Source organism: Acanthopagrus latus, chromosome 11 (assembly GCF_904848185.1).
Source record: "Acanthopagrus latus isolate v.2019 chromosome 11, fAcaLat1.1, whole genome shotgun sequence".
In the NCBI taxonomy this organism is placed as follows: Eukaryota; Metazoa; Chordata; class Actinopteri; order Spariformes; family Sparidae; genus Acanthopagrus; species Acanthopagrus latus.
Genome location: NC_051049.1, coordinates 10,795,011 through 10,805,121, shown reverse-complemented (window position 1 = coordinate 10,805,121; position 10,111 = coordinate 10,795,011). Strand labels below are relative to the sequence as shown.

General features: G+C 43.1%; 1 protein-coding gene and 1 long non-coding RNA gene across 10 annotated transcripts in view; one reads left to right on the top strand and one right to left on the bottom strand.

Annotated features, from left to right (window-relative positions):
* Window positions 1–285: 285 nt before the first annotated feature.
* Window positions 286–9,808, bottom strand: LOC119028365. The gene is made up of 3 exons (XR_005077692.1): window positions 9,676–9,808; window positions 3,067–3,153; window positions 286–554 (listed from the first exon to the last, which is right to left on the bottom strand). It is a non-coding gene; the product is annotated as an uncharacterized LOC119028365 (long non-coding RNA).
* The window catches only part of tcf3b (transcription factor 3b), a 30,213-nt gene continuing 29,327 nt past the window's right edge, over window positions 9,226–10,111 (top strand). For 2 of the 9 annotated variants that reach the window (XM_037114239.1, XM_037114244.1), the window contains exon 1: window positions 9,226–9,816. The gene's annotated coding sequence lies outside the window, so the exon portion shown is untranslated. The remainder of the gene's footprint in view (window positions 9,817–10,111) is intronic. The other 7 variants (XM_037114245.1, XM_037114243.1, XM_037114238.1 and 4 more) reach the window with 4 other exon arrangements.

Below are 10,111 nucleotides of genomic sequence, written 5' to 3'. Positions count from 1 at the left end.
TTCATGTGCTGTACAAAATGCAACCGCTTCGGACAAGTCAGTACCCCATTTTAACCACAAGGTGGCAGTAATATCACTGTTATTGTCATTTGAGGGTGCAGTGATCTTCAGTGCAGCCACACATCACTGCTGTGTGACTCTCTCTCTCTCTCTCTCGCTCTCTCTCTCTCTGTGTCACATCCATTCTTTTGCTCACTCCCTCACCCTCTTCTCTGAGCACAGATGAAGTTAACATCTACATGTTCACGGATGCATAAACATGGACACCACACAGCCAGGCTTACATTCAAATTACAAAATAAACTGTCACTTTATATAGCGTACGCACACTGTGAAATACACAGTACTGTAGTTGAATCATTTGGTTCCATAGGGTGTACAGTAATATATGCTGAGGTCTTGTTTGAGGATATATCTGTCAAGGTTAGGCCACCTATTTTTTTCTTTTTTTTTTAAAATCTGATTCGTCCCAGAAGTCCAGCAGCAGATTGCAACCATGGGCTTGTTGTCACCACGTCTTCCTGTTTGTCTCGCTCTGTCTCCCTGAGGCGATCCTGTGGGGTGACAGAGGTCATAGAACAGCTCATTAACCCCACCCCAACAGCCCACACATTGCTGCAGTCCTCGGGCCCTGCACACACACACACACACGCACACTCACACACACAAACTTATAATGCTCCACTAATAGCAGTTAAGTCGACTTAACCCAACTCTGTAAGCAGTATGTTTTCAGGGATGCACTATGAGACATGTAGGTGTCTTGCGTGTTGGATGTAAATGTGTTTCTGATAGATGTGGTGCGGTCACATTTCTAGAACAGATTGCAGTTTGTTTGTTTGTTTGTTGTTGTTTTTTTTTCAAATCAAACCCCTTTTCAATGTTGACTATGATACAAACGCACTCTGGGTAATAAATAAGAGTAAGACATGTTTTATTCAGTCGTGTTGAACCTGTTGGCCAGATGTCTTGGGGCTTCAAGTCATTAATTGTTATGTTTGTAAGGTATCTAAAAACACAGTGGGATATGCTGTTATTTTCCATGTTCAGACATCATCGTTGCAGTCAAAACATATTGGATAAGAGTAACAGCAGCACTTCAGGGGCTAGGAGATGCCTGGGAGCTGTTGTCTAGCATCTCTAGTCATATTATTGCCTCAAATCATGTGCGTGCGAGCGTGCACACGTGTGTGTACGCATGTGCCTACAACTGTTTCTGTTTACACGTTTGCCTATATATGCGGTGGCGCAAAGGTGTGGCTTTATAATCTAATGCGCACATGTGCATGCGCACCACAGTCATTAAGTCTCACGGTAAATGAGCCTCTCATACTGCCCTCACAATGAACGCTCGGGCTGTAATGTAAAGGAAAACACACACAGACACACACACACACCCACACACACACTAGCCTCATTTTCACCAGTACACACCTTTCTCCAGGGATATAAAATGCCCCTGCCTCTGCACACTGTGGGACATGAGTTTCATCCAAACTAGCTGCCGTCCTCAATAAAACCCACGTGAGCAATCTCTGCAGTATAGATTTCCAGTTTCTCTTAGGGTATATTTTGTTCAGATCAGGTGCTTAAACTGCTCAATATGACAATAATTAGGCAGAGCTGAAGACATGTGTTCTTTCTTATGTTGATAAGGGACATTGACCTTTACCCTGTGCACCCCGTAGTCCCCCCCCCAAAGCAACCCACCCGTCCCATATGCCCCCGGCCACCAACACCCCCCCCCCCCCCCCCGCTCTGTCCAGCCCCTATCAGGAAGGATAGAGGGGGGAATTGGACAGGCTTGGAGCCTTGCCTCTGGCCATCTCTCCTCCTCCCCGGAGAACAGAGGACTGAGGTGCCTTTAAACCACTGCGGCAAAAACCCTACCAAAACCCTGCAGTCATTAATATGCAAAAATGCAAATGAGTAGGTAATTAAGAGCTGGAGCTCTCTGGAGGCTCTTTGATTGCTAATGAATTCTAATCTGCAAAGAAAGGGGGGAGGGGAGCAGAAAAAGAGATGAAAGAAATAGAGAAAACAACAAAAAGAGAGAAGCCTCAACCCGCAAAATGTGTCATATCCATAAGTTTTCATAATGTATTTGGTTTTTTTTTTGGTTTTTTTACCTGGCAGCTGTAATGTAAATCATGAGCTTAGCTATTAGAAACATTCACTTGATCGTGTGTATACAGGCAGTCGGGAGTATTTAGGGGAATATACATGTATAATAAGGAGCCTTCAAAACACATTTGTATCAGATTAGGAGATTGGATTTGTTGTAAATCGTGTATTCCGAACCAGATTATATTAATGACACGAGTATGAATGGGCAGAAATCTGTTTGCAATGGACACAGTGCTGTCATTGTGTGGATGTAGCTAATTAGAGGGGAACATGACAGGCGGGCAGACACTTCTGACCAAAGAAAATAGAAGGCCAGATATCTCAACAGTGCGTTCTTTGCTGCAATAGCAGCTGTGTGCTCGAGTAAAGGAGATGTCATTTCATCACTTTTGTGAGCCATAACACATCCCCACTTCCACTCTAACTCATTCACTATGTCACACAGACACACACACACACACACATACACACACTCCAAGCGCACACACTGCTGTTATTGTTGTTGCAGTGCTCCCACGACACCAACAATCTCTGCTTCCCTCCCCCACACGGGCTCACATCTATCTCCCTTTCACTCCCTCTCTTCCCCCTCCTGTCCTGGGCAGCCCTGACATGCCTACTTCAATTGATTTAAAGTCAATTCAGCTCCTGATCTGATTGTTATCATGTGACTTTTCGCACACCTCCCCCTCGATACATGACTACTGTATTATTTTCAGATTGGGCTGGAGATTTTTTGGGCTCAGGTAGGAACACTCCTCTCTCCACTTTGCACTTTCCCTGTCTGCTCGCTCGCTTTCCCATTCTTCAAATTCAACCTCACATTCAAGCACGGCCGCAGTCTCCTATCTGCTCTTTCTGCTCAGCTGTACAGTCTGGTGCCGGGGCTCTCAATTGCCCGGCTTTGTAAACAGGAAGCTGGTGTTCTGTTCACTGTACCTGGAGCGTGGTTGGCAGAACAGGGGCACCCATACAACTGCACAATAATGGGAATCCAAGATGGCAGGGAGGGGTCCCATAAAATCTCTAGAACAGAGAACAGAGGAAGGCAGCATCCAGGAAAAAATCATTGTTCAACGAGCGCAGACAGAAGTCAAAAGGATTGTTGATTTGGTTTTCTTTTTTTTTTTTTTTTTGTCCTTTAGCAAATAGATTGTTGATTTGCTTTGTGCTTGTGTGTCTGTATTGGATCTAGAACTGTAGTGTTTGGGAGGATTAATGTCATGGACAATCCCTCAAACTCATTTTCTTTCTCACTGTGGAGCTCTGTGGGAATTACAGTTTCAGGATAAGGCAGAGAGACATTGTATTTTCTACTGGTGACAGTCCCATTTGTGATGAAGTGAAATCTGGGTTCATCGTGTCCCTTTGAGTTTGCCCGTTTTGAATACTTTGCATTCGGTAAGATAGGCCGTCCTTACTTGTCCCAAAACAATTGCTCCTGCTCCGCTTATGTTTCTCAAATATCGCTGAAAATGGGGATAGCAGAACCTTCTGTTTGAACCACTCACTCCCCTCTCCCCACATTTTTAGTATTGTTTAACATGCTGGAAGTCAGCGCGAGTTTGGGTGTTTTCTGCCAGGCGAGCTGTAATAGAGGGGAAGAAGCTTGACGGGAGTCAGTTTATCATGAGCACAGAGAGCACAACAGATAGATTCCCCCCTGTCTCCTCCCCTTCAGCACAGATAGACTCTGAGCATGGGCACTCAGCCAACACTATCAATCTATCCGCTCCTACCCCCAGCCTCTAACTCTTATTGGAGGACAGCTTCCAAAGGGGTAAGGAAGCATGAATCATAGCCCGGCTATGAGAAGCTGTTATGCCTCCAAAAACACGTGTTGTGGCTCAAAAATCGCTCCGTTCGCCTCGCCATTAAATGACAATCTGGGCAAGTGATTGTCACAATGCTGTAACAAAGTTGTAGTGTTTAGGAGGAGGCTGCGGAGGCTGTTCGGGGAGAGGGATTGTTTGGTCTTGGCCTAGTTTTCTTGTCTGATCAGAAACCTGTGCACCTCTGCCCTTCCCCCACCCAAACCTAAGCCTCTACTATTACAGGCTGTGAGGGGCTCAGTATGGAACGAGGTGAGCAGCTTGCCTCACCATCGAGCTCGGCGTGCGTTATGTGCTGCCTATACTGTATGTTTATGGGCTTATCATTGTGTGTGATATGACCTGGCGATGTGGTTTGGCTCGCATGACTGGCTTCCCATGAGCGGGGCAGGATGGCAATGAGGGCCAAAAAGGTGTATAACATGTGAGGGTGTTGAGGCAGGTAGCTATAGGATCTAAACTCCAGCTGTAGCACAACATTGTTTTCTGATTGGAGGTTAAAGGAGTGGGAATCAAAGGTGACACGTGTGAGGCATCTGTACCGTGATGCAGGGCTGCCCTCTTTATTTGTTCTCCAGCATTATTGATTAAAAAAAAAAAAAAAACACCCAGAGAGGATTAAGTAACACATTATTACACGCTGTTGTTTCTCGCGTGAATTTATGTAATTCAAACTATGTGCTCATGGATGGATATGGCATTAATATGCACAAATATATGACCGATTAGCACCAATGTGCCAAACATATGCTAATTTTCCATGTGCATCTGTTGTTAATTACAGATATGGAGCCGGGGATGGCTCGGAGGAATCAGCGAGGGCGCGTGTGACAGCATCCTGCCTTTAACTGTCCATTGTACTGTGAATGTGTTTTGAGATCACAGATGAGGTGTTTGTGTTTTTTGTCCCTCCTGCATGATGACGCCGTGAGCTTCACCACTCGGTACATTACATGGTAACCGCAGATAATGAAACACAACTTTGGCATAAAATTGAGCTTTTAGAGGTCAGTTTGTGTTGTTGTATGTTCGCGTTAATCAGGCGACAAAACAAAATAGAGTGGACGGCAGCGTTGTAATGTTCACATAACCCAGGCTGCACTAATTATTTTGCAACAGCTGCATGTAAAATTGCATCGCTCAATATCAGGGATAACATATTAAAGCAGCTATTGCCCTTGGCTCCAATGAGAAAGTGGTGCCACCCTAATTCAGTTGTATATATATATATATATATATATATATATAGCTCCTAAATATTCCACAGTCAACTGTCAGCTCTATTATAACAAAATGGAAGCGTTTGGGAACAACAGCAACTCAGCCACGAAGTGGTAGGCCACGTAAAGTGACGGAGAGGGGTCAGCGGATGCTGAAGCGCATAGTGCAAAGAGGTCGCCGACTTTCTGCACAGTCAATTGCTAGAGAGCTACAAACTTCATGTGACCTTCAGATTAGCCCAAGTACAGTACGCAGAGAGCTTCATGGAATGGGTTTCCATGGCCGAGCAGCTGCAGCCAAGCCACACATCACCAAGTGCAATGCAAGGCGTCGGATGCAATGGTGTAAAGCACGCCGTCACTGGCCTCTAGAGCAGTGGAGACGCGTTCTCTGGAGTGATGAATCACGCTTTTCCATCTGGCAATCTGATGGACGAGTCTGGGTTTGGAGGTTGCCAGGAGAACGGTACATTTCAGATTGCATTGTGCCAACTGTGAAATTTGGTGGAGGAGGAATTATGGTATGGGGTTGTTTTTCAGGAGCTGGGCTTGGCCCCTTAGTTCCAGTGAAAGGAACATTGAATGCTTCAGGATACCAAAACATTTTGGACAATTCCATGCTCCCAACCTTGTGGGAACAGTTTGGAGCGGGCCCCTTCCTCTTCCAACATGACTGTGCACCAGTGCACAAAGCAAGGTCCATAAAGACGTGGATGACAGAGTCTGGTGTGGATGAACTTGACTGGCCTGCACAGAGTCCTGACCTGAACCCGATAGAACACCTTTGGGATGAATTAGAGCGGAGACTGAGAGCCAGGCCTTCTCGACCAACATCAGTGTGTGACCTCACCAATGCGCTTTTGGAAGAATGGTCAAAAATTCCTATAAACACTCTCCTCAACCTTGTGGACAGTCTTCCCAGAAGAGTTGAAGCTGTAATAGCTGCAAAAGGTGGACCGACATCATATTGAATTCTATGAGTTAGGAATGGGATGGCACTTCAGTTCATAGAATGAGTAAAGGCAGGTATATATATATATATATATATATATATATATATATATATATATATATATATATATATATATATATATATATATATATGTAAGAGAGAGGCTACTGCTTTAAAACGCATTTCTTCTGTCTTCGGTCTTTGGCTGCCTGTTACACAACCCATTTCTGTTCAACCTCGTGTCACCGTTAGATGCACTTTGTGTTCATTAAGGTGAAGATCCTTACTATATATGTTTTTTTAATTCTTTTTCTACCACCCCCTCCCTCTCTTCAGCCTGGCTGCCCTTGTACATGCTCTCCATGTCAGACCCAGCTGTTACTACAAACTACTTGGAGGGCTTACAAGCCTCATTGCTAATACTGACAACAGCACTATTCTTACTCAAGGCCTAACGTCTACTGGAAAAAAGTGAGAATATGAGAGATTTTTCTCAGCCTCCACTAGAAATTCATTTCCCCAAACAGATGTTTCCATCTGTTCAAATCTAATCTTTTGATTAATACATTCCTCAATGAAAGGATTCTAAATAGGTGTTAGATAAATAACTCAAGATGCCCTTTCTTTGATAGTTGTGATTATTTTCTGATGCCACGGCTGTCTCGCCTTCATTTTTTTTGTGTGTGTGTGAATATGTGTAAGTACCTGCGCGTGTACACTGGTGTGTGTGTGTGAGACCAAATGTGAATGTCTGCATGGTATGTTTGTGAAGGTATTTATGGCCCATATGTGCGTTTGTTCCGAGCAGTAACCCCATTACATTCCTAAGACGGTCCATGAGACTAATTAATGTTCTGTGCCGAGGCTTTTCTTTTACCCACGGGACACCCAATGGATTATTTACCTATATGTCCTATTGACAGCAAATCCCCTTTCCCGTTGCTAACCTCTGTGCAAACAGACAGTTTGAGGCATTAGGATGCATAATAACACCAGGCAGCTTTGTAGAATTTGCATTTGTCGTATCTTCATTTAGCTAACACCCAAAACATTGGCATCCTGGCCACAGAGTGACTTAAAACTTGAGTCACTGAGGCTTTGTAGTAATCGATCGTGACGTTTTCACGAAATTTTTCTTTGTCCAAAGGTTTTTGTTGTTCTCTGTCTTTCTGAAATTTATATATGGGTATGATCTACAATCACTGGCCTCTTTATTAGGTAGCCTACACCTATGTGATGGAAGGATATCCAACAGCTTTATTACAGTTTTTGTTGACACTGTCAAAAAAGATAATCACTCCACTTCATGACTGAGGTTTCAGTGGCTCTCATGTGTTTAAATGGGAATGGACAAAATATTAGAAACACCTCTTAATATAAAACATTTCAACACCACTGCAGGCTACAGCCTCAATCATAAACATCTAGTTCAATGAATACCTCTCTGACACTGTCAATCAAACCTGAACATAATTATCTTTACAAAGGTTACTGTTGTATTAGATTGCATTTCATTGTACAGGTTTACCTAATGAGGAGGCCAGTGAGTCTAAGTCCATATAACATTGTAGTTTTGGAGGTTGTGGACCGGAAACAAAGGGAGGGTTCCTTAACTTCCCTCTCCTTTAACAAGGTTTGCCCTCAGGTGGAAAACAACAGCTGTTGAACACCTACATACACTTTTCAAAAGAGAGGTTATTGTGCGTTTTGTTTCGTGTCAGGGATGTTGTGTGCATACTGAATAAAGGCAGGAAACACATTAGCCTCATAGCCTATCGGGGTCATCTAATCTTATTCCACTGTAAGCGGTTTGTCTTTATCATCATGGGGACTGTGACTGCAATTCATTTCAAATATCTATTGGTGTTTTTTTTTTTATCTTGTATAATCAGCATTTTAACGTTACAGACACATTTGCGTTGATCATCCGGTGTGCCCTCCCTGTCTGAACTGTTTTCTCTGAACTATTTCACCCCCTCCTCCTCCCCTTCTCTGTGATCCTATACTCTCTGCTCTCCCTCCTCTCCACTCTGCTCTGGAGCAGGCAGTTACTAGGGGTGTGTTGGTCTTATGTTTGTCAGCCCATTCATAAAAAATACTGGCCACATAAAAATTGGAGCAAAAGCAGTTCGCCAATTAATCTTGTGGACTGACAGAAAATTGATCAGCTACTATATTGATTATCTATTATGTCAGTTTTCAAGCAAAATAAATAAATACATACCATATATTTGATGGCTGAAGCTTCTTAAGATGGTTTTCTTTGTCAAATGTGATAGTAAACTGAATATTTTTGGTATAGACTGATATCTAGATAAAACAAATATTCCTTGCCGCTATTTCCTTATGTTTTTGAAAAAACAATAAACGATGTATAAACGATGAATCATCAAATTGAGGAAACAAGCAGCAGAGTGATCAAACATTTTAAATAAACGTTATATAAATTATAATAATAGAATGATGGTTGGATATAATGTTTCATAAGTACAGTGGATGATCATTTTCAAAGATATTCACCAGGACGAAATATTATTTGGGAACCAGAAAATGCATGCTAATAAATAGCCTAGCCTAGCTGTAAGTGCTAGTTTAAATACATAAATCAATAAATTAATAAATAGCCAGAATAGTTTCTCTTCATAACAACCCTTACATGAGGAGATCAATATTAAAAAAAAACAACAACATTTAGTTTATGTCATACAGCTGTATTTAAATAGACAATAGAATAGTAGTTAGTACCAGCAATTAAGCTAGTCCATGTATCATCATGTCATGCTAAGACAAAGGTTTACAATAACAACTGAAATTATATTTTAGTTTACAGATGCTGTTGTTGTTGTAATGCGTTGGCTATATTGTTTTTGTTGGGGGGAAAAAAGAGAAAAGAGGACCCACCAACCGAAGTAATAAAATGATGTCAGCGGGCATGTTGGAGCCCCCCTCAGCCAGCCTCCCTGAGCACACAGGGAAAGTGAGCGTCAAGAAGAAGGCGGGCAAAAGTTGGATTTCCGGCCGTTCACTGGCTGCGGCTGCTGCCAGTCAAGCGTACACGCTTTTCCATTGGCTGAGCTCTTTCGCATTTATCGTGCCATCTCGTCAAGCTGCTGCTGTGTAATCGCAGGTAACTTTCTTACGATAGCCTTCCGCTGGACGACCTAGTGCACGCAGCGCTCCCTCATTTTGAGGATTGCAGATACAGTACACAAAACCGAGCTACGCGGTTAGACATTTACGGCGTTTTGGCCACCGGAAGACGTTAAAGCAGTATTTTGTTCGCCGTAAAAATACCCCGTCTCTCAAAGGCGTTTGAAATCGGACACCGCTGGCATTGAGGCCCTCACTTTTGTGCGGAGGGATACGGTGTTGCGTCTGACAATGTGGACGGAGGTGGTGAAGATGTCTACGAGAAGAATGAAATCATCTCAGTTGTAACAACAAAAAAGGAAGACGCGAGATTAGTTACTATAATAGATTTGTTTGCACACAGACTTGTTACATTGAAGCAAACACGTGGGCGCTGTGTGAAAAACAGGCTTACCGGGACAAAAGGAAGACATCTACGGTGCTCCAATGCGTTTCATGCACTGAGGTCGAAATTCTCTTGAAGTTTTATGTTTTTCCCCTTGCGAGTCTCCGCTTTTCTTTTTACTGTTGGATATCAGACACTTGCAGAGGAGAGGTAAAAACACCTTCTTTCACTTCATGTTTCGGGGGAAGTTGCATGAATTCGATGGGTTTCACTGACACCTATTTTGACGCCTGCAATTTTCGAAAAGTTTTCGGGAATGTGTGGTTAAAGCGGGGGATGTAAGTTTTTGTCTGGTTTGAGGTGGCGAGCCAAGTGTGTGATGGTCTCCGCATCGACCACGGAGAGGAGGAAATTACTCCTTTGTTCTGAAAAAAAGACTCGACTAACGTTAAAATGTTAGTCCTGCCCGAACAAGCCTCATTTTGTTTTTTGTTTTTCACCGTAT